This window comes from Scylla paramamosain, chromosome 42 (genome assembly GCF_035594125.1).
Source record: "Scylla paramamosain isolate STU-SP2022 chromosome 42, ASM3559412v1, whole genome shotgun sequence".
Classification (NCBI taxonomy): domain Eukaryota; kingdom Metazoa; phylum Arthropoda; class Malacostraca; order Decapoda; family Portunidae; genus Scylla; species Scylla paramamosain.
In genome coordinates this window covers 4,576,301-4,599,000 of record NC_087192.1, presented here as the reverse complement: position 1 = coordinate 4,599,000, position 22,700 = coordinate 4,576,301, and the positions used below count along the sequence as shown (strand labels likewise).

At 43.5% G+C, this 22,700-nt stretch overlaps 1 protein-coding gene across 10 annotated transcripts in view; it reads right to left on the bottom strand.

The window, feature by feature from the left end:
- Window positions 1–22,700, bottom strand: part of LOC135093175 (sodium/potassium/calcium exchanger Nckx30C-like) — a 352,301-nt gene that overhangs the window by 240,128 nt on the left and 89,473 nt on the right. For 5 of the 10 annotated variants that reach the window (XR_010263241.1, XR_010263249.1, XR_010263243.1 and 2 more), the window contains one exon: window positions 14,422–14,460. The exons of 2 other annotated variants lie outside the window; for them this stretch is intronic. The gene's annotated coding sequence lies outside the window, so the exon portion shown is untranslated. Of the gene's footprint in view, window positions 1–14,421; window positions 14,461–15,079; window positions 15,131–22,700 lie in introns of those variants that run through there. 3 more of the 10 variants (XR_010263244.1, XR_010263245.1, XM_063992126.1) reach the window with 3 other exon arrangements.

Here is a 22,700-nt window from a genome sequence, read left to right as displayed (position 1 = left end):
GACTTGAACTCTTTTAAGAAGGAGGTTTCAAGACGATTATCCTCAAATTTTTTATAATCTTTTTTTATTCTGTTTGGGGACTGGCACCTCAGTGGGCCTTTTTTCTTCCATTTTTATTGCTCTTTGGCAGGTGCACCTTCTACACACACACACACAAAAAAAAAAAAAACACATTCATGCCACTTATCCTTTAGTTGTCTATTTCTCGTTTATTTTTCCCTTTCCTAATTCCAATTTTTTCTTCGCTTCTCTAGCTAGCTGTACGTATAACCCAGTTTTTCTTCCTTCCTTACCTGACCTTTTCTAGTTTCTGTTCCCTTTCGTGATACCTATTTTACATCGTTTCTTTTACTCAAGTGTACGTACATTCCCACATTCCGGTTTTCTCTACTCTTTCATTTCAACATTAATCGTTTAATTTTCCCCCTTCGTAACATCAAGGCTGTCTGCAAAAGAGGCAGCGTCCCTAGAGGCGATCACTGCACACATCACTGTTGTCACCTCGCCACCTCGCCACGCCCACAGAACCGGACAAGAACTTAAAATTCACCTTCACTTCGAGTTCTTTTCCTTCTTCTTCCTCGAGATCCACCAAGTCCACGCGAGACGTCCAAGACCTGCCTCGCCCACCAAGCAGCCAGCCGCGCTCTCCCTCTCTTCTCTTCTCTCCTCCTACTCCTCCTCCTCCTCTTCCTGCTCCAGGCTGTGCGGTTTAAACTGGTTCACACCGCCGAAGGAAGCCAGCATGTGTCAAAGGATTGGTCTCTTCAGCCCTTCCTCAGTCGTACCTTTCATTAGGGACGCTACTCGACCTATTCTTGTTCTCCTTATGCGTTCCATCCACTCCTTGCCTCTCTTCTGCCTGTTTTTCCTATATTATTCGTCTTCCCTTTCTCCTCCTCTTTCCATACTTATTTTCCCTCTGGGTTTCTATCACTCCATTTTCTCTTTCCTCACAGTTATTGATCTTTAATTATCCTTTATTATCCTTTCCATTTCCTTTCGTTATCTATGTTTTAGGAGTTCTTCCTTTTCCTTTCTCACCGTTATCATTCATCCTTTTTTCCTACCCCTTTAGTTATCGCTCTTTAAAATACTCGTATATTTCCTATCATAACCTAAGTACTACATCACCCACCCTTCCCTATGCCATCCTTCACCCTCTCTCTGTGTCTACACTCCCTTCCTCGCCATTCTTTACTTATATATCCCTCGCAATGCTTTCCATTTTGTAATCCCATTTTTATTCCACTTCTTTGCCCAACTGTACGCATGCAGATTCTCAGACATTTCCACCCTTCCTATTTTTTTTAATTGTCCATTCTAGTTTATTTTTTTTCTCTTTCGTAACCCAAATTTTACATCACTTCTTTGGCTAACTGTACGTGTATTCCCGCTATCTCTATTCTTTACTCGTCCTTTCCTCGTTTATTTTCCCCTTGTGTAATCCCAGCCAAGCGCACCCCGGGTCACGACACCCTCACCAGCGGCAGCCCAAGGTAAGCGGCCTGCCGGACTCGCACGTCACTCGCTGTTTGCTCCGAGGATCCGGGGCAAAAATGTGGCGGTCATTTGTAGGCTCTGAAGGTCGTGAATTTTCCGACGTCCGGCTATTATTTCCGTGCCGTGCGTGTACTGCTTGCCATTGTTTGAACGTCCTGTGCTCTCTCTCTCTCCTCTCTCTCTCTCTCTCTCTCTCTCTCTCTCTCTGCGTGGACGATTTCATATGTTCCTTTAATGTTCATAATTTTTTGTATCCAAGTTTATTTTTGGAGTCATGCACGGCTAGTTTTTCTCCTTACTAGGCCGTACGAACACACACACACACACACACACACACACACACGTATTCAAGGTCAGGCGCGCACACACACACACACACACACACACACACACACACACACACACACACACACACACACACACACACACACACACACACACACACACACACACACGTCAGCAAGCAATGAGTGACTCAATCCTAAGCCTCCCTTACTCACCTGGCTGCCCCGGACACTCACTCACTCTGCCACACCCTCTACATGTCTTCACTTCTCGTCTCACTATATACGAGTATATACACACACACACCAATGGAAAAGACACCCAGACCTTCCCTTTTATAAACACAATCATAGCATCTCTTCATATATTAGCATTTTGGTCTCTCTCTCTCTCTCTCTCTCTCTCTCTCTCTCTCTCCTCTCTCTCTCTCTCTCTCTCTTTCTCTCTCTCTTTCTCTCTCTCTCTCTCTCTCTCTCTCTCTCTCTCTCTCTCTCTCTCTCATCTCTCTCTCTCTTTCTCTCTCTCTCTCTCTCTCTCTCTCTCTCTCTCTCTCTCTCTCTCTCTCTCTCTCTCTCTCTCTCTCTCTCTCTCTCTCTCTCTCTCTCTCTCTCTCTCTCTCTTTCGAGGAAGACACTGCTGATTCTCACAGTCTCCGAGAGTTAGTTGTGCAGAATTTCAAGGATTTCCGCATGAGAACCTGACGGGTGGTTTGCCCTGTGCTTCGCCGTGACGGACCTACCATCTGTGTCCCTCCTGGTCTGATGCGCTGAATGGACCAGATAATGTGGAGTCTTCCGTAGCGGTCCTCCAAGCGAGACGGTGATATCAAATGTTAGAAAAAATGCATCAAAATGTATCAAATGGCAGGTCATGAAGGAGATAAGTGTGAAGCAGGGAAAATTGATGCTCCATTCCTCTCACCATCTTCTTCCCTTCGCCATCCTTCCTCCCATCACCACACCCACTACACAACCACTCCCCTCACTTTCTTCCATTACCACGAAATGAAAAACTTCACTTAAGTTCTTCACCACCTAAAGTTTAACGCTTTGCAGAGGGAAAACTACAACCACTCAACTCTCACGTGGCTGATGGGGTGGCGGGCCAGTCTTCGGGCTGCCGGGGCCTCACGTGACGGCGCCCCACAAGGCCATCGTGTTCTTCAGATCTCGAGCACCCGCAGTTATTCAGTTATTCTTAAGTAAAAACAGTAGAGTCCTGTAGGAGTTATTCCGCCAAGCATGTGACTCTGAGCGTGTTAACCTGCACGAGGCGCCGCGCTAACCATCACTCGCCACCATGGCCTCACTGGGATCCCTGCCAGGCTGCGTGACATGACGGGCGAGACCAGGCCTGTCACGCAGCTTGTTTCAAGGTCACGATTTAGCCTCCACACGCACCAGGAAAAGGAGAACGAGGAGTTGGAGGAAGAGGAGGAGGAGGAGGAGGAGGAGGAGGAGGAGGAGGAGGAGGAGGAGGAGGAGGAGGAGGAGAAGGAGGAGGAGGAGAAAGATGACGACAACGACAACGACAACGATGACGACGACAACTACATCACATACGCCTCTTCAGATTAATTACAGTGAGTAGCATTGGACTTGCACAGATTTCTCAGACACAAGTGGAGAAATAAGTGGCAGTCCCTCAGGCGCCAAAGTCTCTCGAACTTCTCCGCATCACCATGGCCAGCACGTCAGACTGGAGGTGGAGCGTCAGTCCATCAACTTGTTCCGGGAATAGGACTTAAAACTCACCCGCTGGGAAGTGAAAGGATAAGCTTCACCTTGACATCTGAAAACTTCACACTCACTTCCCCGCTCGGTGCTCGTCGCTGAGTCCCTGAGCCCCTGTCCTCTCCATCCATCACCACTCCCTCAGCATCCTACACCTCCCCAGCGAGCATAACCTTCAGTCACAGGGCCTCGCGTGGCAGGGCGGGGCGAGATTAAACCAACATCTACCCTTGCTCCCTCCCTGCTCCCACCGTGCATCCCCCGCCCTGCCGCTGAGGTCAGAAGCCTTGCTCTGATTCTTAATTAGTACAAAACAGCCCGATGCCAACCACCGCCAGAATGTTACGAGATAATTTCATGTTTTCCGCCAGTTGTACAATGTTTGTGTTGTGAAGTTGAGTTTTGGCTCTCGCAGCTTATGTACAAAGTTCTATCAGCATTTTAATGACGGACACACACACACACACACACACACACACACACGCTTTTTAATCTCCTAAGAGCACAGCGTAAAAGCGTAAGAAATTAAAAGTATACTGTGCTAAGATTTGGACGCGATACAGGAATAAATACTGGAAAAGACGAAGGGAGACGGAAGAAAAACAGGAAAAAAGAACGGAGGAAATGGATGGGGAACTGGCACGGGAAGAAAAGAGAAACAGGAAGAGTGACTAGGGAAGAAACGACTGGAAAAAAAGGATAACATGGGAAGGGAAAAGGAAGGACAAAGCCATAGTTGCTCCTTCCTTTCTCCCTTCCTTTCTTCCTTTCTTCCTTTCTTCCTTCCTTCACAGCAAGACTTAATCTCCCTTGACCTGACAGCCTTCCCCTTTTACGCTTTCTTTACTCCCCTCCCTCCCCCTTTACTCCCCTCTCCCCTCCCCTTCACTCCCCCTCTCCCCTGCCCTGCGTCCCCTCCCCCTTCAGTAATTGGGGCGTGGCGGGCCCTCTGTCCCCACAAAAAGGTGCCGAGATAATCAACTTTCCCATCCTCCTGAGGCACGCCGCAGAGTCTTGCTGGAATTTAAGAGTGACCTTCTCCCTTTTACTTCGCCTCCCCACCTCCCCGTGACTTGCTCAGGCTCGTGTTCTTAAATATCTTCTTCCCTCATCAAGATTGTTTTCAAAAGCCAAAGAGATTATTATTATGGTTCTCAAGAGTGTTTTTTTTTTCTTTTCCACTGGAGATGTGAAGTATTTGTTAAAGCTTAAAACATCACTGGTCATAAAAATAGCCTTGGAAGTCTTAGTATCTTTCACTAGAATTTCCCAATCAGGACTGTTTTCAGCAACCACAGGGATAAGTAGTAAGGTTCTCATGGGTATTTCTCCTCACTGAGGGTTTAGAATACTTGTTGAAGCATCATTAGACTAATTAAAACATCCTTGAAAGCTCGTGCTGTTAACCCTTTCACTGGGATATACAACAGTTTACATCACTAAAAGTACTGTACAAAAATGTTTACAAGTACTTACAGGAAACAAAGAGGTATCTAAAGAATAGAGCATATATAGAAGTGTCTGATTGTCGTATATGATTAAGGAGAGCCGTGGGAAACAGAGAAATTTTTAAACGCTTTTTTCTTTCATCAGGAGTGTTTTCGAAGGTAGTGCAGAGATGATTAGTAAAGTTCTTATGAGTTTTTTTTTTCTTTTCCCATTGAAGATATAGAGTCCTTGTTAAGGCATCACTAAACTCATAAAAACATCCTTGGAAACCCTAATATCTTCCACTTGAGTTTGTTTGACGATATCGAGATGAAACGGTGGAATGTTTGAAAATAAGAGTTTTAACCACAACTCATCCCTTCCTTCCTAAGTGATCTTTTCCTAACACTGACTTCCTTCCTGTTCGTCTTACTTCGCCACCACATTGCCGTTTCTGAATAAGCTATGGCTGTATCTTTAAACTATATCAATCAATCCTTTTAACTTCCTTCACTTTCTTCTCATGTCCTTTACCTTCCATCATATCCCTTCTACAGATCTAAACCCTTCTACTAACTCTTCTTCAGGCCTAAACTCCGCTCCCATCCTTGCTACATACTTAAGTCCTCCCTTCCGATGCTTACTACATAGCTTACTACTTACTTAATCTCTCCTCCTATCCTTCTTACATATCTAAACATCCCCCTTTACTATAAACCTTTCCATATACATAAAATTTCCTACGACTTCTATTCCTTTCACAGACCCGACCTCATCTCCCATCCGATCCATGAAACTCACCTCCCTTTGCCATCCCTTTCACCCATACCCTTCTCTCTCCCCTCACCCCACTCACAGAAACCTCTCCTATCACTCACACAGACATTCCTCCTCCTGTCATTCCATCCACAGACCCTGACTTCTCCCATTTCTCCCACAATCCCTAGCTACCATTACATAGCCATCACAGAATCTGAAGTCCCCTAATCTCCTTCTTACACGCCATAACTTCCCCATACAATTCCAAAAACAGATCTTAACTTTTTCTCATATCCTTTGAAATTAAAGCCAACAATGACCTTCTACAAATACACACACACACACACACACACAAAAGGGAGAAACAAGAAATAAGTTTACTGTAACATAAGGAGTTTTAATTGGAAAACTACACAGTAATGAACCTAAAAACAACAACAACAGGTTATAGTACAGGGGACAGAAGACAAACATTTGAGGGTGTATACATAGTTAGTTGGTTAGTTTAATACACATAAAGGACACAATGGTATATACGTACACACACACACACACACACACGAATGCTTTCCTCATCTCCCCTTCTCTTCCAAATTTCCACACCAGTACCTGGGGAAACTCATCTCGATATTGACTCTCTCTCTCTCTCTCTCTCTCTCTCTCTCTCTCTCTCTCTCTCTCTCTCTCTCTCTCTCTCTTCAGGTGACGAATGCTCTCTCTCACTTGAACACTGTACAGCTTTTAGCCTCACAGTGCCTTTATCCTACCTTCCCTCCGCTCCCCCCCCACTCTCTCTCTCTCTCTCTCTCTCTCTCTCTCTCTCTCTCTCTCTCTCTCTCTCTCTCTCTCTCTCTCTCTCTCTCTCTCTCTAAGGAAGAAGCCACGCCTCCTTCTTCACCCAAACCTTGACTTTTCTGTGACATTTTATGCTAAAAAAAAAAAAAAAAAAACAAGAAGGAATGAATCGTTTTCTCCATAAATAAGATAAAAGTTTGCTAGTGGAAGGGGAGCGGGACAGGAAAGGGGAGATAACTGCGCCGAAACCTCAAGAGTGTCCAATGAAAGTCCAGGAAAAGATGATCCTGTAATGAAGAGCATGTTGTTTTCTTACTTCCAGGGAAAAGGCTGAAATGTTTTCCCTGAACTGGTGACAAGACTAAAGGTGGTGAAATGAAAAGAAAGGGGAAAAATAAAGGAAAAATTTTGTATGCATTACAGTTAGATGCAACGTAATGGGAGTAATGAATGCATAGTGAGGTAAAGACGTGTGGCAGTGTGTGTCAGAGAGAGAGAGAGAGAGAGAGAGAGAGAGAGAGAGAGAGAGAGAGAGAGAGAGAGAGAGAGAGAGAGAGAGAGAGAGAGAGAGAGAGAGAGAGAGAGACTCAGTCATACATCCATTCATTCAAACAGGCAGACAGACGGACAGAGGCAGACAGACAGACAGACAGACAGACAGACAGATAGACATAGACAGACAGCGATGTAGGCAGGCAGACAGACAGACAGACAAAGAACCAGTCATCCAGCAAGCCAGGCACACATCCAGTCATCAAGACAGCCAGCCAGCCAGCCAGTCAGCCAGCCAGCCAGACAGACAGACAGACAGACAGACAGACAGCGGGAAATCACCATTCCTCGTTTTCTCTAGGCTAAGACGGCCATTCCAGTAAGCCATCTTTTTACGTGCAGTTACACCCACTCACAACCCCCAACCCATAGCCCCCTCGCCCTCCATCACCCCCAGCCCCCCTCCCCCCCTTACCCCCCAGCACGTCACGGCCATCACGTCACGCACGGCACGTCCACTGCCTGATCCAGATGCACGCCGCCATTACCAGCACACACACACACACACACACACACACACACACACACACACACACACACACACACACACACGGCAATACTCTCATCATTACTACATGCATCACACGGTCAGGCGAAGCGAAAAGCAACACAAGGAAATTTTAGCCACTGTTATGTACAATCTGCGCATATTACATAATTTTAAAGAACAAAATCTCTGAAGACACTCCCTCAATCTAAACACTCGTCTTACAGAAAGCAATACAAGCAACACAAGCAACACATTTGTGGATAAATAAAAAATGCATTGAATTATGTTGACCGATGAGTGTTCTGATGAGGCATAAAGAAAAAAAAAGTAATGTAGGAGGAGGAGGAGGAGGAGGAGGAGGAATACATAAGAATACATAGGCAGAACAGACACAACAAGACTTGTTGATCTATAAATACGAAGACAGTATCTTTCGAGGAAGAGGAGGAGGAAGAGGAATAAGAAAAAAAATGATGAAGACAATGAGTATAATCTGGGTAAAGCAACAGCAAACAAGAAAAAAAAAAGAAAAAAAAAACATACACACAGAGACAAACACTTCTGAAACTGAGTGAGGCATCTGTGGAGGCCGGCGGGGAGGGAGCGGAGTTGCAATGGGCGGCCTAAGGAAGGAAGGAAGGATAAATGGAAGGAGGAGGGAAGGGGTAGTGATAAAGGTCAGAGGCAGAGGATGAGGAGAGAATGGAGAAAGAAGGAGAGAGAAATAAAAGAGCAAAAAGCGAAGGAGAAAGGAGGGAAATGAGGATAGCTGAGAGAGACCGAAGAAGAGAACAGAAAGGTAAAAAGGAGAAGGAGAAAGGAAAGAGAAAATAAGTATAACAAACGGATATCAGGGAAAAAGGAAAGGCAATTTAGGGATAAAATCTCTATCTTTTGTTAAGTATGCAGAGCTGTGGCGGGGAAGGGTAATACTAAAGCCTCTCCTCCTCTTCCTCCTCCTCCTCCTCTTCTCCAGCACAGTACACAGGCCGTGACCACAACACAGCCGGCCTTACTCCGCAAACACCCGCGCCAACCACCAGTCTTGCGGGCTTCACGGTGACCCTAATCGTCTCTTAATTACCCCCCAATGCATCTTGATGAGCCTACACACACACACACACACACACACACACACACACACACACGGCTGTTTGGGATGCCACGGTACAAGAAGGCCTCAAGATCTAAATGGCACGTATCTGGCTTTTCACTGTGTTTATTTTTCAAAGACAGTAGAAGTGATTAGGGGGTTTGATAATTCATTCCTGCTGAAGACGTACGTAGATTTCTTGTTCAACTAACGGTAAAATCTTGAAAACATTTTTGGAAACCGTATTAGCTTTCACTAACAGCCTGTCAAACGTGTAGATTCCTTGTTAAACTACCACTAAAAAATCATGAAACGACTCTTGAAAACCCTAATAACTTCCAACAGAGTCTGTCAACGGTAATCGTGATAAGGCGCTGACTCGTCATTAAGTAAGGTCCTAAATGGTTCATGATATTAATTAGTATAGAGGTAAAATATCCTTATAAAATTAACCTGTCTTTCATTACAACACGAGGCAAATTCGGTATTAAAGCACATTCAGTATGCATTGCTCCTATTTTCGTTGCCCTATCCCGGAGCCCCTAATGCATGAATAAAAAAAAAAAAAAAAGAGAAAGACGTAATACAACCATTAGAAGTCTTTCAATATACCATCTTCCTTTGTTAGCAGAAACTTTGGGTTGAGGGCGACAGTGCTTTGTACTATACAAGCCTCAGAAAAATGACAACCAAACCTCAGCACCCGCTCGAGGCAAAGTCAGCTTTTTACTGTCACGTTTAGATCGATACTTCCTTGACCTTACACAACGTAATGTCACTGGCTCGCCGCTCCACCAGTCTCCTATTGAAAGTCCATTGAACTACTTTGATTACATTTTCTATATTTATTTTATTCCTTTCTCTGGAAAACTTTTGAGCACTCAGCCCCTTATTCTTTCTTTTTCAATTTTTCGAAGTCCAGAATTGTTTAGAGAGAGAAAAATGAAAACTCACGAACTAAACTTTTAGGAATTCTTCAGTTGAAATTCGATTTTTATTTACTAACTCTACATGTCTGCAACTTTTCACCGCCTTTCATATTTCTCTTGCCTGTGGACACAAACTTTTCTTTTTTTCAGTACATTTCAATAAGAAGTCTTTGCTAAAAGGGAGCTCGACCAACAGAGTGAGGCTTCCACGGACCTACAGATCCACGAAGCCCAACAGGTGCTACTAACATACACGCACACAGAATATACTGTTTCTCATCTGATCAGTGAAGTTAAGCAACGCTGGGTCTGGTCAGTGCCTGGATGGGTGACCACTGTCTTAAGATTTGAACCACTCGATCACTTACACACACACACACACACACACACACACACACACACACACACACACACACACACACAAACACACACACACACACACACACACACACACACACACACACACACACACACACACACACACACACACTCACTCACTCACTCAGAAAGGGCCGACCAAGCTCTCAGGAAGAGAAAAAAAAAAAGATTAAAAAATAGTTCGTGTGATGCTCAGTGCGACCGTGCAATGCTGAGGCTTGAAACGCCTTTATAATTAAAATTCTTGACAACTGACAGCATTGAGTGAGTCACGAGGTGTGTAGGCGTGCAGGGGTGTATGTAAGAGTGTGAAATTTGTATATATAGGCGGGTACAGATTTGTGGACGGGCAGGTGTGTATAGGTAAGTGTATGTGGAACAGTGTGCGTAGGTATGTTAGTAAAAGAAATCGTAAACGAGGGACGGTGGATGGGAGAGTGAAGGGTAATAAAAAAAGGGCTGATAAATGGGGAGAGTGGAAAGGAAGGGAAAGTAAGAGAATAGCTGACGCGCAAATTATCAAAGGGGTAATAGGGAAAGATGAGTAGAGATAGATAAATGGATAGATAAACAGATAGATACATAGACAAACATACAGACAGACAGATACGACAGGTAATGTATTCCCGACAAATTCCAAATGGATGGATGACGATGTATAAGAAGTGAAGGTGAGTGAATGAGGGAAGGGGTGAGAAGCGATGAATGGAGGAAGGAAGCGAAAGGGAGTATAAAGGAGAAAGGCAAAAGCGGAATACAACGTGACGAATGACATAACATTTTTGTAATAAACGAAATTTTCATGTATTTGGTCTCTCTCTCTCTCTCTCTCTCTCTCTCTCTCTCTCTCTCTCTCCTCTCTCTCTCTCTCTCTCTCTCTCTCTCTCTCTCTCTCTCTCTCTCTCATGAAAACGCATGTCTTTCTCGAAATAACATCTCAATTTCTTCTCTCCTTATTCTTGTTTGTGCTCAAATAATATTTCCTCACCATTACTATGTTTGTGTATTTTTGTATATAGCAAGTAATTTAGCTTCGTCTTTGCCACTTCTCAATTCTATAAGATCATTAAAAACAAAGTAAGCTGCAAGAAACGTACGTAACATACTTCTTTATAGCTATCTATTATCACTGTCCATAACTATATCTAGCAAGTGTAACTGCAGTCCATCTCTCTCTCTCCTTGCTTTATTAGGTATTATATTTACACACAGTTACCCTCCACCTCGACTCCCGCCGCTTCATAAACAGACAGGGAAGATTAAAGAGAGAGGGAGAGGAAAAAAAGACCTCATCAAACACAAAGTTGTATCTTTACTGAAGGTGTGTGTACATTTACTTCACCTACGCGTACAGAAGAAAACCTGCGTACATACCGAAGGCCGCGTGTGTGCGTACGGAGGACTTGAGCACACACACACACACACACACACACACACACGGAGTTATTACTGAAAATTCATATACTGACACAAACTTGAGTACTTCAAAGGGTAATTGTTGGTATTACAGCCGCTACCTGTTACTGTTGCTGCTGCTGCTACTGCTGTTGCTACTACTATTAATGCTACTACTACTGCTACTAATATGACTACTACTAATATGACTACTACTACTACTACTACTAGTACTACTACTACTACTGCTACTACTACTACTACAAAAAAAACAACTACCAATCATACTACTATTATCATTGCTAGTACTTTCATTATATCCTTAACACCACTACTTCCACAACATAACAACTATTAACACCATTACAAATACAACTAACACCATTCACGCGAACACTAGGCCCGTTAATACTTACTACTACTACTACTACTACCACTATCACTACTGTTACCATCACCACCACCGCTGCTAACATTCACCCAGACACACCCCTTCCTTTTATTTCCTTCAGCCTTCGTCTCTACACGACTGTAATCAAACTTATCTCATTTCGTAGCGACATAAAACACAATAAGTACAGTATATTTTCTCCCTCTATATTTTTCTTTGTTCCCCTCTTTTTGCCGATATTTTAATCATGTATCTCTCTCTCTCTCTCTCTCTCTCTCTCTCTCTCTCTCTCTCTCTCTCTCTCTCTCTCTCTCTCTCTCTCTCTCTCTCAGTCGCATCGCGTGCTCGCTACCGTCCCGCCGCGCAATAATAGTAATGACACATGATTTTTATGCCTCAGCGGACGACACTCGCTGCATGGTCCCCTCCCCCACCACACCCGCGTCCCTCACACAGCCTTAACTAATAACGCAAACATAACAATTAATATCTGCAATTTATAGTATCGCATAAACTGGCCGTCGTCTGCTGGCGCGGGGACAGTGAGGGGAAGGGGGCGGGGGCGGGGAAGGCAACACAACACAGCAACACACTAATTTCTGATCGCTGTTGTTGTTGATCATTGGTGGTGGCCTGCTTTCTTACTCCCACAGCGCTTTGAATTCCTAGTTTTCTGTAGAGTGTGAGACGAGGCGGGGCGGGGAAGGCGAACACTGCAATACATTCTTTCTGATCGTGTTATCTTTGATCATTGCTCGTGGCCCGCTTTCTTACTCCCAAAGTGCTTTCTTGTAGTGTGAGTCGAGGCAAGGAGAAGGCAGGGCATAGCAACATGTAGTATTCAAATTAGAGCTGTTGTTGTTGATTATTGAACCTTCTTGTCTGTTTTCCTTCCACACTGGTTGGAAATCATGATCATGCTGTCTTTTGTACAGCATGAGGCGGGACGAAGCGAGGCGCGGAAGATAAGAGCACTGTAAAATGCACTTATTTCCAGTCAGTGTTGTTATTCATAATTTCACGCACTTCTTTTCTTTCTTCCTCCCACACTGTTCATGTCCATGTCCTTAGCGTCTTTCCCCGTTATAATTGTCGGTGATTTGGTCATTATCCCCATTATTACCTGCGATTTCTATCCTCCTTCCTTTAATTATTACTAGAAATGATCAGTGAGGTATTGTTGTATATAATGTTTACGAGTGTGGTCTGTAATAATGTTCCTTACTCTCTCTCTCTCTCTCTTGACTGCTAGTGATAATAGGAGTAGTTATACTGACAAAGCCGCCTCAGACAATTTGACCTGACATAAATCAAAATACAGAAAGTGAATAGAACTACAGTCATTCCTTCCTTGTTGTCAGTGATACTTTCCGAAATTAAACTATAAATTTGCACCAAAATTTAGTATCATCGAGATCGAAAAGCTACCACAGCAGTTATAGAGTTAAATATAATACAATAGAGGAGCAAGATAGAGACTAAATCATACGAGTAAATCTTGAACGGTGAAAGTGGAGAAGGTTTTGAAGAGATACGAAGTAAAAACGAATTATACGAGTAAATCTTGAAATACAACAGGAACATATGAAAAGAAGATAAGATGAGAGAGAGTGAAGGTTCAGGAAGAGATAAAGATTACAGGATAGTGACTGCAGCTTCACGAGTGGAAGCTGCAGATGAAAACTAGATCACACAAATACATTTTAACCCTTTCATTGCTACACATTTTTTTTTCTATAATCCCTTACAATCTTTTAGACTCAATTTTTTTTTGTACTAGAGCACGTTAAATGGTTTTAGTGCCTATACAATATGAAATTAATCTTTTATTCCCTCTTTACTCTGTCTGTCCATGGAAACTACGTCTACACTTCACTAAATGTTACAAAAAGACCACCAAAGAAGTAAGAGTTGAGAAACTTCGAGGCCCACCAGTCAAACAGAACACTTTCTTCTGTGTACAGTACAACACGTCACCTCGAGGGAGTAAGTACTTAAGCCAACACAACAACGTGACGCACTAACTTATCACCAACCATTTCGGCGTAAAAAAATTTTGAGCCTAACTTCCCTCCCCGGAGACCCGTAACTCTGGACGCGAGTGGTAAAGTTTCTCCTTTAAAACACGGAAGGACGACAATAACTCAGCAGCGGCGAGCCTCCCTTCCTGCTTGCCTCCCTGCCTGCCTGCGCGCTAAAATTCCTCCCTTCATATTTACGCTACATTCCTGCTTGCCTTCCTTCCCGCTACTCACCTGCCGTGCTTGCCTACCATAAGCTTGCCTTTCCGCTAACCTTCCAATATACTTGCCTATATATACGCCATCTTCCCGCTAACTTTCCTCCCTTCTTATGTAAGCTACTTTCCTGCTTGCCTACTATAAGACTGCCTGCCTGCCTGCGCGCTGATCTAACCTTCCTGCCTATACGTATATACGATATCTTCCTGTCTACCTGCTTTCCTGCCTGCCTGCCTACCTGCCAGCCTGCCACCGTGCCTGCCTGATACCTTCCTGTCTACCCTCTTAGTCTTTGCTGCCTACCTGTCTATAAAACGTTACCTGCTTGCCTCTTTTACACTTCCTTCCTGCTTCTTCTGGGTTCGTGAAGGAGTAAGTATGCTGCTTCATGAGTGAGTGAGTGAGTGATTGGTTGAGTGAATGGGTGCACCAGTTATTTACGAGACTAACCTGCAAATCCAGCAGGAAATTACTTCTTGAAACTCTTACCTGTAAAGAGAGAGAGAAATAAAAACATTAGTGAAATAGAAAGAAAAAGGGCATTAGATAGAAACACACACACACACACACACACACACACACACACACACACACACACACACACACACACACACACATCACAAGTCTGGGCACGAAGGACGCCCCGAGGAAAGACCACAAGGGAAGAAAGAAAACGGAGAATAGGGGCGGACGTGGTCTCTATTTTTACTGACACAGCGAGTAACGACCCCTCCCTTCTGCTACTACTACTACTACTACTACTACTACTATTACTACTACCACTACTGAGAATACCCGTACTGTGGGATGCCAATTTGGTGTCGTATAGGTATTCTGTTTGTTTCGGGGCTTTGGATAAACGTTATTGAAGGTCACTGTGACAGAATTGTACTGAAGGGAATGAAATTACTACTATTACTACTACTACTACTATTATTATCACTATTACTACTATACAACAACAACAACGACAACAACAACGACGACGACGACAATGACAATAACAACTGCTACTACTTCTAATGCTACTGCTATCTCCGCTGTTACTCCCACTACCATCTCCACCACCACCACCACCACCACCACCACCACCACCACCAACACTCACCACGCAGTCAATCACAAAACCACCTCACGTTACAACGCTACACGTTCCCTAAACACAAGCCATGGACGCACTGAACAGTTTACTCAGTTTACCCACCACTACCCAAACGCTCACTGCCCCTCTCGGCTACTAGGGGCGGCGCGGACCTCACAGGATGTACAAAGAAGGCTTATATATAGAACACCAGCCCCACAGCGTGAACCCTAAAACCTGGTAGCATGATCATATCTCATCGCACGTGCACACAGGGAGCATAAGGAGCAAGGCAGAGAAAGTGATTTACATATGTGTGTGTGTGTGTGTGTGTTGTGTGTGTGTGTTTGGGTTGGTGTATGTGTGTGAGGGATATGGTAGGTTGAGAGAAAAATAAAACACACAAAAAAAAACAATGAAAAGAAATAAACTGAAGAGACACCAAAAAGGAAGAAAGAAAAAACACAAGCATCCACTTAATAACAACAAGTAAATTAATTAAATCAACGAATGCAAACTCTGTGTAAACAAAACAAACGAGAAACTAAACCTGAAAAAAAAAACGGGATAAAACAAAAGTACTTTTTTTCTTTCTCCAAAATTTCAACTATCATCGTTCTTTCTCTCGAGTTAAAACAGATTCAAGTTAACAGTTCACACGGCAAAGAAAATAAAGCACTTCCTCAAAACGTGAGATTAAACAGGAGCACTTTCCTTAAAACATTTCACAATCATCACTTTTCCTAAGTTAAGTCTCAAGCTAATATTCCACAAGTTACAGAAAAATAAAGTACTGCCCAAAATACGGGATTAAATTACAGAAAACCAAATACATCTTCAAAACACGGGATTAATTAAATACAAGTACCTTCCATTCAGAAACACCTCCACTATCACCATTCTTTCCTAAGCTAACAGACTCAAGTCCAAACATTACAGAAAATAAAGAAGTTCTCCTTCAAAGCGTAAACAGAAGCATTATTTTTTTTCACAAACACCACCACTGTCATCATTCTCTCAAGTTAGTAGTAATCTTAACAGTCCACACGATACAGCAAACAATCTAAGCACCTCAGCCGCACGTTCCCTCACGACCACCTAATTCCAACCCGAACACAACAAACCACACAGCAGCGTCGGAGGCAAAGGAGAGGCAGAGGAGAGGCAGTACCCCTCACCTCAGGACTCATTACTATTACATGGGCCACGGTGACAAACTCATTAACTTCGTCCTTTCTCCTAAAGATATCCAGTTCCTGCCACCTCCACCCCAGCCAGAGCCCTGTCAGCCAGCAGAGGTAAAATGAGGCACCGAGGAAGAGGAAAAGTAGAAACTGGAAAGGGAAGAATGCGGAAAAAAAAGCTTGAGAGGGAGTAGGTAAAAAAGCTCAAGTAAGGGAAAAGACATGAAGAAGGAAAGGGAGAAGAGAGGAAAGGGAAACAAAAGGAAAGAAAGACTACAGGAAGTGAGACAAAAAGGACAGGATGAAAGGAAAACAAGAGAGAGGGGAGGACGGGAAGGTGGGGAGAAAAGAAAGGAGAGAGGTGAGGAAGACAAGATGCAGGAAGGGTGTAAAGAAAGGAGGAGAGAGGAAAAAAGAAGGAAGAAGGAACAGAAGAAGGACTCAGGAGGAAAAGAAAAAGGGAGAGGTGAGAAGGAAGAGATGCAGGAAGGAGAGGAGGAAAGGAGATGGGAAGATAAACAGAGGAGGAAGAAGTGACGAAGGAAGGATGAAAGGAGAATTGCGGAGGTGAGAAAAAGGGGAAGCAGGAGAGAAAAAAAATAGGGAAGGAAGAACGGATAGAGAAAGAAGTAAAGGAAGGACGATAAGGGGAGAGGTGAGAAAGAAAGAAAGAAAGAAAACAGAAATTAAGGATGTAGAAATGGGAGACTGGAAGAAAAGAGGGAAGGAAAACGGGGGAAGAAAAGACGCAGGAAGGAGGGAAAGGAAGGTAGGAGGGAAGGAATAAAGGAAGGAAGGAGGAAAGGAAGAAAGGAAAGAGGGAGACAATTTTCCGTGAAGCGTGGGAGACAAGTACTCGTATGTATGTTTATGAAATGAAATATTCAACATTTTGGCGTACGGAAACATCAAGATTAGTGTTATTAATGCTGTTGTTGTCCGTGGTGGTGGTGGTAGTAGTGGTAGTGGTGGTGGTGGTGGTGGTGGCCAGTAAGTGTGAAAGAATACTAATGGACAGGACGTGTGTGTGTGTGTGTGTGTGTGTGTGTGTTTGTAAGAGTGCACGCGTGTGTAAGTGTGTGTGCCCCTGTGTTTATGTAGAAGGAGATAATGAGACGGCACTGGAAACACACACACACACACACACACACACACACACACACACACACACACACACACACACACACACACACACACACACACACACACACACACACACACACACACACACACACACCTCTATAGAATCACGCAGTAAGTTAGCACACACAGTTTTGCATCATCACTCGTTCTCTCTCTCTCTCTCTCTCTCTCTCTCTCTCTCTCTCTCTCTCTCTCTCTCTCTCTCTCTCTCTCTCTCTCTCTCTTTCTCTCTCTTCGTGACAGAGCAACATCCTGTTTACCTCAGCGCCCTTTTCCGAGAAGCATCCTGGCCAGCCAAGTTTTTTAATATAACTTCAAGGGATATCATGTTCAAGGAGAGATGCATAATGACATCAGCAGCAGGGAAGGAGTTTGTTGGCGTTTATTTATTTATCTATTTGTCTCTCTTATATTTACAGTTTTTTTTTTTCATCACCTTCTTCGTTTTCGTCTTCTTTCTTTCTTCTTTTGTTCGTGTTGAAGTTTGTATTTTTTTTTTTAGATTACGTGGACAAGAAATGAGTCTCTCTCTCTCTCTCTCTCTCTCTCTCTCTCTCTCTCTCTCTCTCTCTCTCTCTCTCTCTCTCTCTCTCTCTCTCGCAATACCTACCCGCTGCTGATCATATGCACCTCTTTACAAGTTACTACTACTAGTACTACTACTACTACTACTACTACTATTACTTCTACTACTACACCACTACAGGTTTCAAAATATATTCCACTCATGACGACTATTTCCTCCGTCAATAAGGACAACAAAAAAATAACACTTTCATGACACTCTGCTAGTCAAATGAGAGATCGCTTGCAAAACAAAACAAAAATGCAATTAATAAACACATGAATTAATCAATGCATAACGAAAAAACAGCACTACCTACAAAAAAAAAACTGTGCTTTTGAAGTGCGAACATAACCGAAAAGAAAAATATTTAAATAAGTTACGCTTTTGTTTTATTAGTTTAGTTCTCATCAGATTCCCCTCGCCTGCTGCTTGGCATTGTCTTTCTTGGCCAGCAGTGTGCACGTGAAGCGAGAGCAAGGAATGTGTAGCATAAACGGTGAATATCCTCGTATGTTCACCGCGTAATTCAGTCCCCGAGACACGAGGATTTGGAATTAGTCTCTGTGTCCCTTGCGTGTTGTAAAAGGCAAATGAAATGGACGAGGGTGGAGCAGGACATATTTTTTCTCACTTGTTTTTCGTGTTCCTTGCTGTATGACGGTTCGCGGGGGAGAGATAAGGGCAAACAGACTGCCTGCTGTACTTTGTGTCCCACGCGTCGTCCTCTCTTAGCTACTAAATATGGAAAGCGTAAACATAACAGTACATAGGGTGAAAATAATGAGGTTAAAATAAATCAAGGAAAGGTTATGAGAGAGAGAGAGAGAGAGAGAGAGAGAGAGAGAGAGAGAGAGAGAGAGAGAGAGAGAGAGAGAGAGAGAGAGAGAGAGAGAGAGAGAGAGAGAGAGAGAGAGAGAGGGGGGGAAACTAACTACGAGTACATCTTCTCTCTTTCTGTGTCTTTGTGTGTGTGTGTGTGTGTGTGTGTGTGTGTGTGTGTGTGTGTGTGTGTGTGTGTGTGTGTGTGTGTGTGTGTGTATAGGCACCTTTCTCTAATCTATCCCTCTTCGCTAGACTGAAAAAAAAATAAATAAAATGAATAAATAAATAAATAGATAAAAAAAATATAAAAAAAAAACGCTCGTAAAATCACTGCCCATCATGTAAGCATTTATCATTATCAATAAGGTCAAGAGTCAAGTGATAACATTCATCCTCCCTTCACAGTCTTATCCTGCACCTCTCCCTCACTCTCTCCCGAGGGAATCCCTGCTCCATATTCACCCATATCAGCCCTACCTTTGAGAGTCCCATTGGCTGAGTTGTGTCTCCCCGTGGACAGCGCCGGACGAACAGTGTCAGGTAACTAGTGATGCTACGTGACGATAGAGACAAGAAACTCCAACCTTCTCTCTCTCTCTCTCTCTCTCTCTCTCTCTCTCTCTCTGGCATCTCCCAGACTACAAAACTAAACGTAAAGAAAATGTGGGGTGAAATAATTTTGAAACGCATTTTAAGCCCAGAGATACCGAAGAGTAAATATTGAATGGGATACGAGCGTTAAGGTAATGTTAGTATACTCTTTCTCTCTCTCTCTCTCTCTCTCTCTCTCTCTCTCTCTCTCTCTCTCTCTAAGATACAGTACCGCTTTCTCATTCTGCCCCGAGGGTCTCTCTGCGTTGCTCTTCATATACTTCCCACCCACTCCCCACGTACACTCTCCCGCCTCACCCTCGCCCTCGCCAACCCTGCATTAGGTACTGCCTGCCTCACCTCGCCACCAGTGTACTATACAGGTGTTTTTTTACCCCCAAGGGACAGTAATGTAAGCTGGTAAGATAATAGTGAGCGTTACTCCTTTCCTCGCTTTTCCCCTTGTCCTCCTCTACCTTCTATCTCTTCTTTCTTTTTCTCTTCTCCTTTTCCATCGTCTTTCTTCCTTCTCTTCTCTTATTTTTCTTCATCCTTTTTCGTTCTCGTCTTTTCCTTCTCTTACCTCGTCTTCCTCTTCTTTTTCCTCCTTTTTCCGTCTTCTTTGACATTTCCTCCTTCTTGTCTTTCCTCTTCTTGCTTTTTTCTCCTTCTTATTTATCCTTTTCTTCTGTTTTCTCCTGTTTTTTGTTCTCCTCTTCTTTTTTCTCCTCTTTCCTTGTTTTCTTCCTTTTCCACCTCTTTCTTCGTCTTCATTTTTTTCTTGCTCTTCTTTTTTACTCCTCTTTATTCATTATCCCCTTGTTCTTATTCCTCTTTCTTTGTCATCCTCTTCTTTTTCCTCCTCTTTCTTTGTTCTTTTTTTTTCTCTCTTTGTTCGTCACCTTTTTTTCTCTCTCCTCTTTTTTCGTCGTCCTCAGTTTTCATCCCCTTTCTTTCTCTTCTCCCTCCCCTCCTCCTCCTCCTCCTCTTCCTCTTACTCCTCCTCTGTTTTTACCAAGCAGTTAGTACAAATCCACAAACAGCTGTACAAAAACCAGACTGCCTGTTGCTGTTTGGTTGGCGTATGTAATCCCATGTAATCTTCCTCCTATTACAACTGGCACTGTTATCAGGCGCCTGTAACAAAAAGTATTACTGTTACTGCCTTTTATTATTTGGCGGGTGAAGGCGCATGTAAGGTGTAGATTCAGGAAAAAGAAGAGAGAAATTGAGTGTAATATAACATGAGGGGATGCAATAGTTCGATACGTTCTCCTAACACTTTTCAAGAATTTTTTGAAGTTTAAGTAAATTTTTCCATGTATAGGTTAGTATGTATTTCTGCCAAGTTTCCGTGTGGCTTTCATATATATCAGAAACACTAGTAATGATAACTATAATGGAGGTCTAAGCTGAACCCCTCAAAAAAAATATATATATAATTAGATAATGACATCTTTTCTTATACTCACTTCGAGGAATTTTAAAGGTGAAGTTTTTTTTTGTGTGTGTGAAAGAGAGAGAGAGAGAGAGAGAGAGAGAGAGAGAGAGAGAGAGAGAGAGAGAGAGAGAGAGAGAGAGAGAGAGAGAGAGAGAGAGAGAGAGAGAGAGAGAGAGAGAGAGAGAGAGAGAGAATGTGTGTGTGTGTGTATTTTCAAACAGGTTAGTATTTCTCACAATCTTTCTTATAGCTTTCATATAAAAAAAAAAAAAACACGAGTAATGATAACCACACTGGCAGTTCAAAACGAAAACAAAAACTACAATTGAGCAGTTTCTGTGTGTATGAAAGAGACACGCAGCTGCACGTTCCCTCTCTCCTGGTGCAGCTGCAGGCGAGTTGGTGTTAGCTAGTGGCGCAGCAGCAGCAGGTCGAGGGCGCGTGGGAAAAGAGGAAAAAATGCAAGACAAGGAAATCCGTGAACCGCATCCAGCACGACCGTAACTCACACTGGTAAAACACAAGGAAACTAAAGAAGATATAATTAAGAGGCTGTGGCAGACTGCAAAAGGCGCCGTGTGTGTGTGTGTGTGTGTGTGTGTGTGTGTGTGTGGGCGGGTTAGGCCTTAAAGGAATGTGTGCCTATCTTTACCTCCATCCCTCCTGCTTCCTCACCTCCTTCCCCGCCTCCCACGACTAGAATGGAGTGTGGCGCCCCTGTTCCCAGCCGCGGGCAACTCAGGAAGCACGTCGGCGCCTCCCTTGGTCTGAACGAGACGCATGTTTCCGATTGCTGCCGCAGAGGGGCGCTGAACTCACTTAAACTGTTTCTCGTCAAGCCAAATTGCCGCCAGTAACCTTGAAAACCAGGTAAAAAAAAAGGCCTCACTCGTGACGTGATTCTGGCGTCAACTCCTCTTTAGAGACGCCAGGCGGGGACCCGTGGCACTGATGGGGAGGCAAGACAGTCCCGGGGGTCTTCAGTACATATCAATCTAGGCCCGATTTCTGAGACACTGAAAACACCTACAATACTTTTAAAATACTCTAGATGAAGTGACAGTCTTTTAATCAAGGGTGTTTTTACGGTAATAGTGACAGATTAACAAGAATTCTACAGTTAACTGAAGAAACACTCTTGAGAATACAGCTAATCATTTCTGTGTCCTTGAGAATTAATCGAGGTGGGAGAGCAAAGTGTTTCTAAATAAGAGTTGAAGTGACAAGTTTTAAGGCTGTTTTTACGGGTGTAGTGACAGATTAACAAGACCTCTACATTATGAGCAGGAGAAACACTCTTGATAACCCAGCTAATCATATCTGTGGCCTTGAAAAACAGCCTTGGTGAGAGAAAAAAAAGCATTACTAAATACGAGTTGAAATGACGCCTGTTTCTAAGTATTTTTACCGCTCTATTGGCAGATTAGCGCGATTCCTAGATTATTAACAGGAAAAACACTTTTAATAACCCAGCTAATTCTCTCAGTGGCTTTGAAAAATAGTCGTGGTGAGAGAGCAAAGCGTTCCCGAATACTCTTAGTCACATATAAACGGAGACTAAAAGAAGGATGGAGACTTGGGTGATTGACTGGAGACCCACCGCCAGTGCCTCTCTTGTCTCAGGCCTCCAGGTGACTGTCTCTCTTGATAATGTCCCTTTTTTTCTTTCTTCAGCAGGAAGTTCGGCTTCTCAAAGTGCAACTAACTACGTACCATCAAGAGTTTAAATGGATTCCCTGAGAGAGAGAGAGAGAGAGAGAGAGAGAGAGAGAGAGAGAGAGAGAGAGAGAGAGAGAGAGAGAGAGAGAGAGAGAGAGAGAGAGAGAGAGAGAGAGAGAGAGAGCACACACTGATTTCAAAGTAGGATCGTAAACTCAAACGGCCATAAGAAAAATCCCT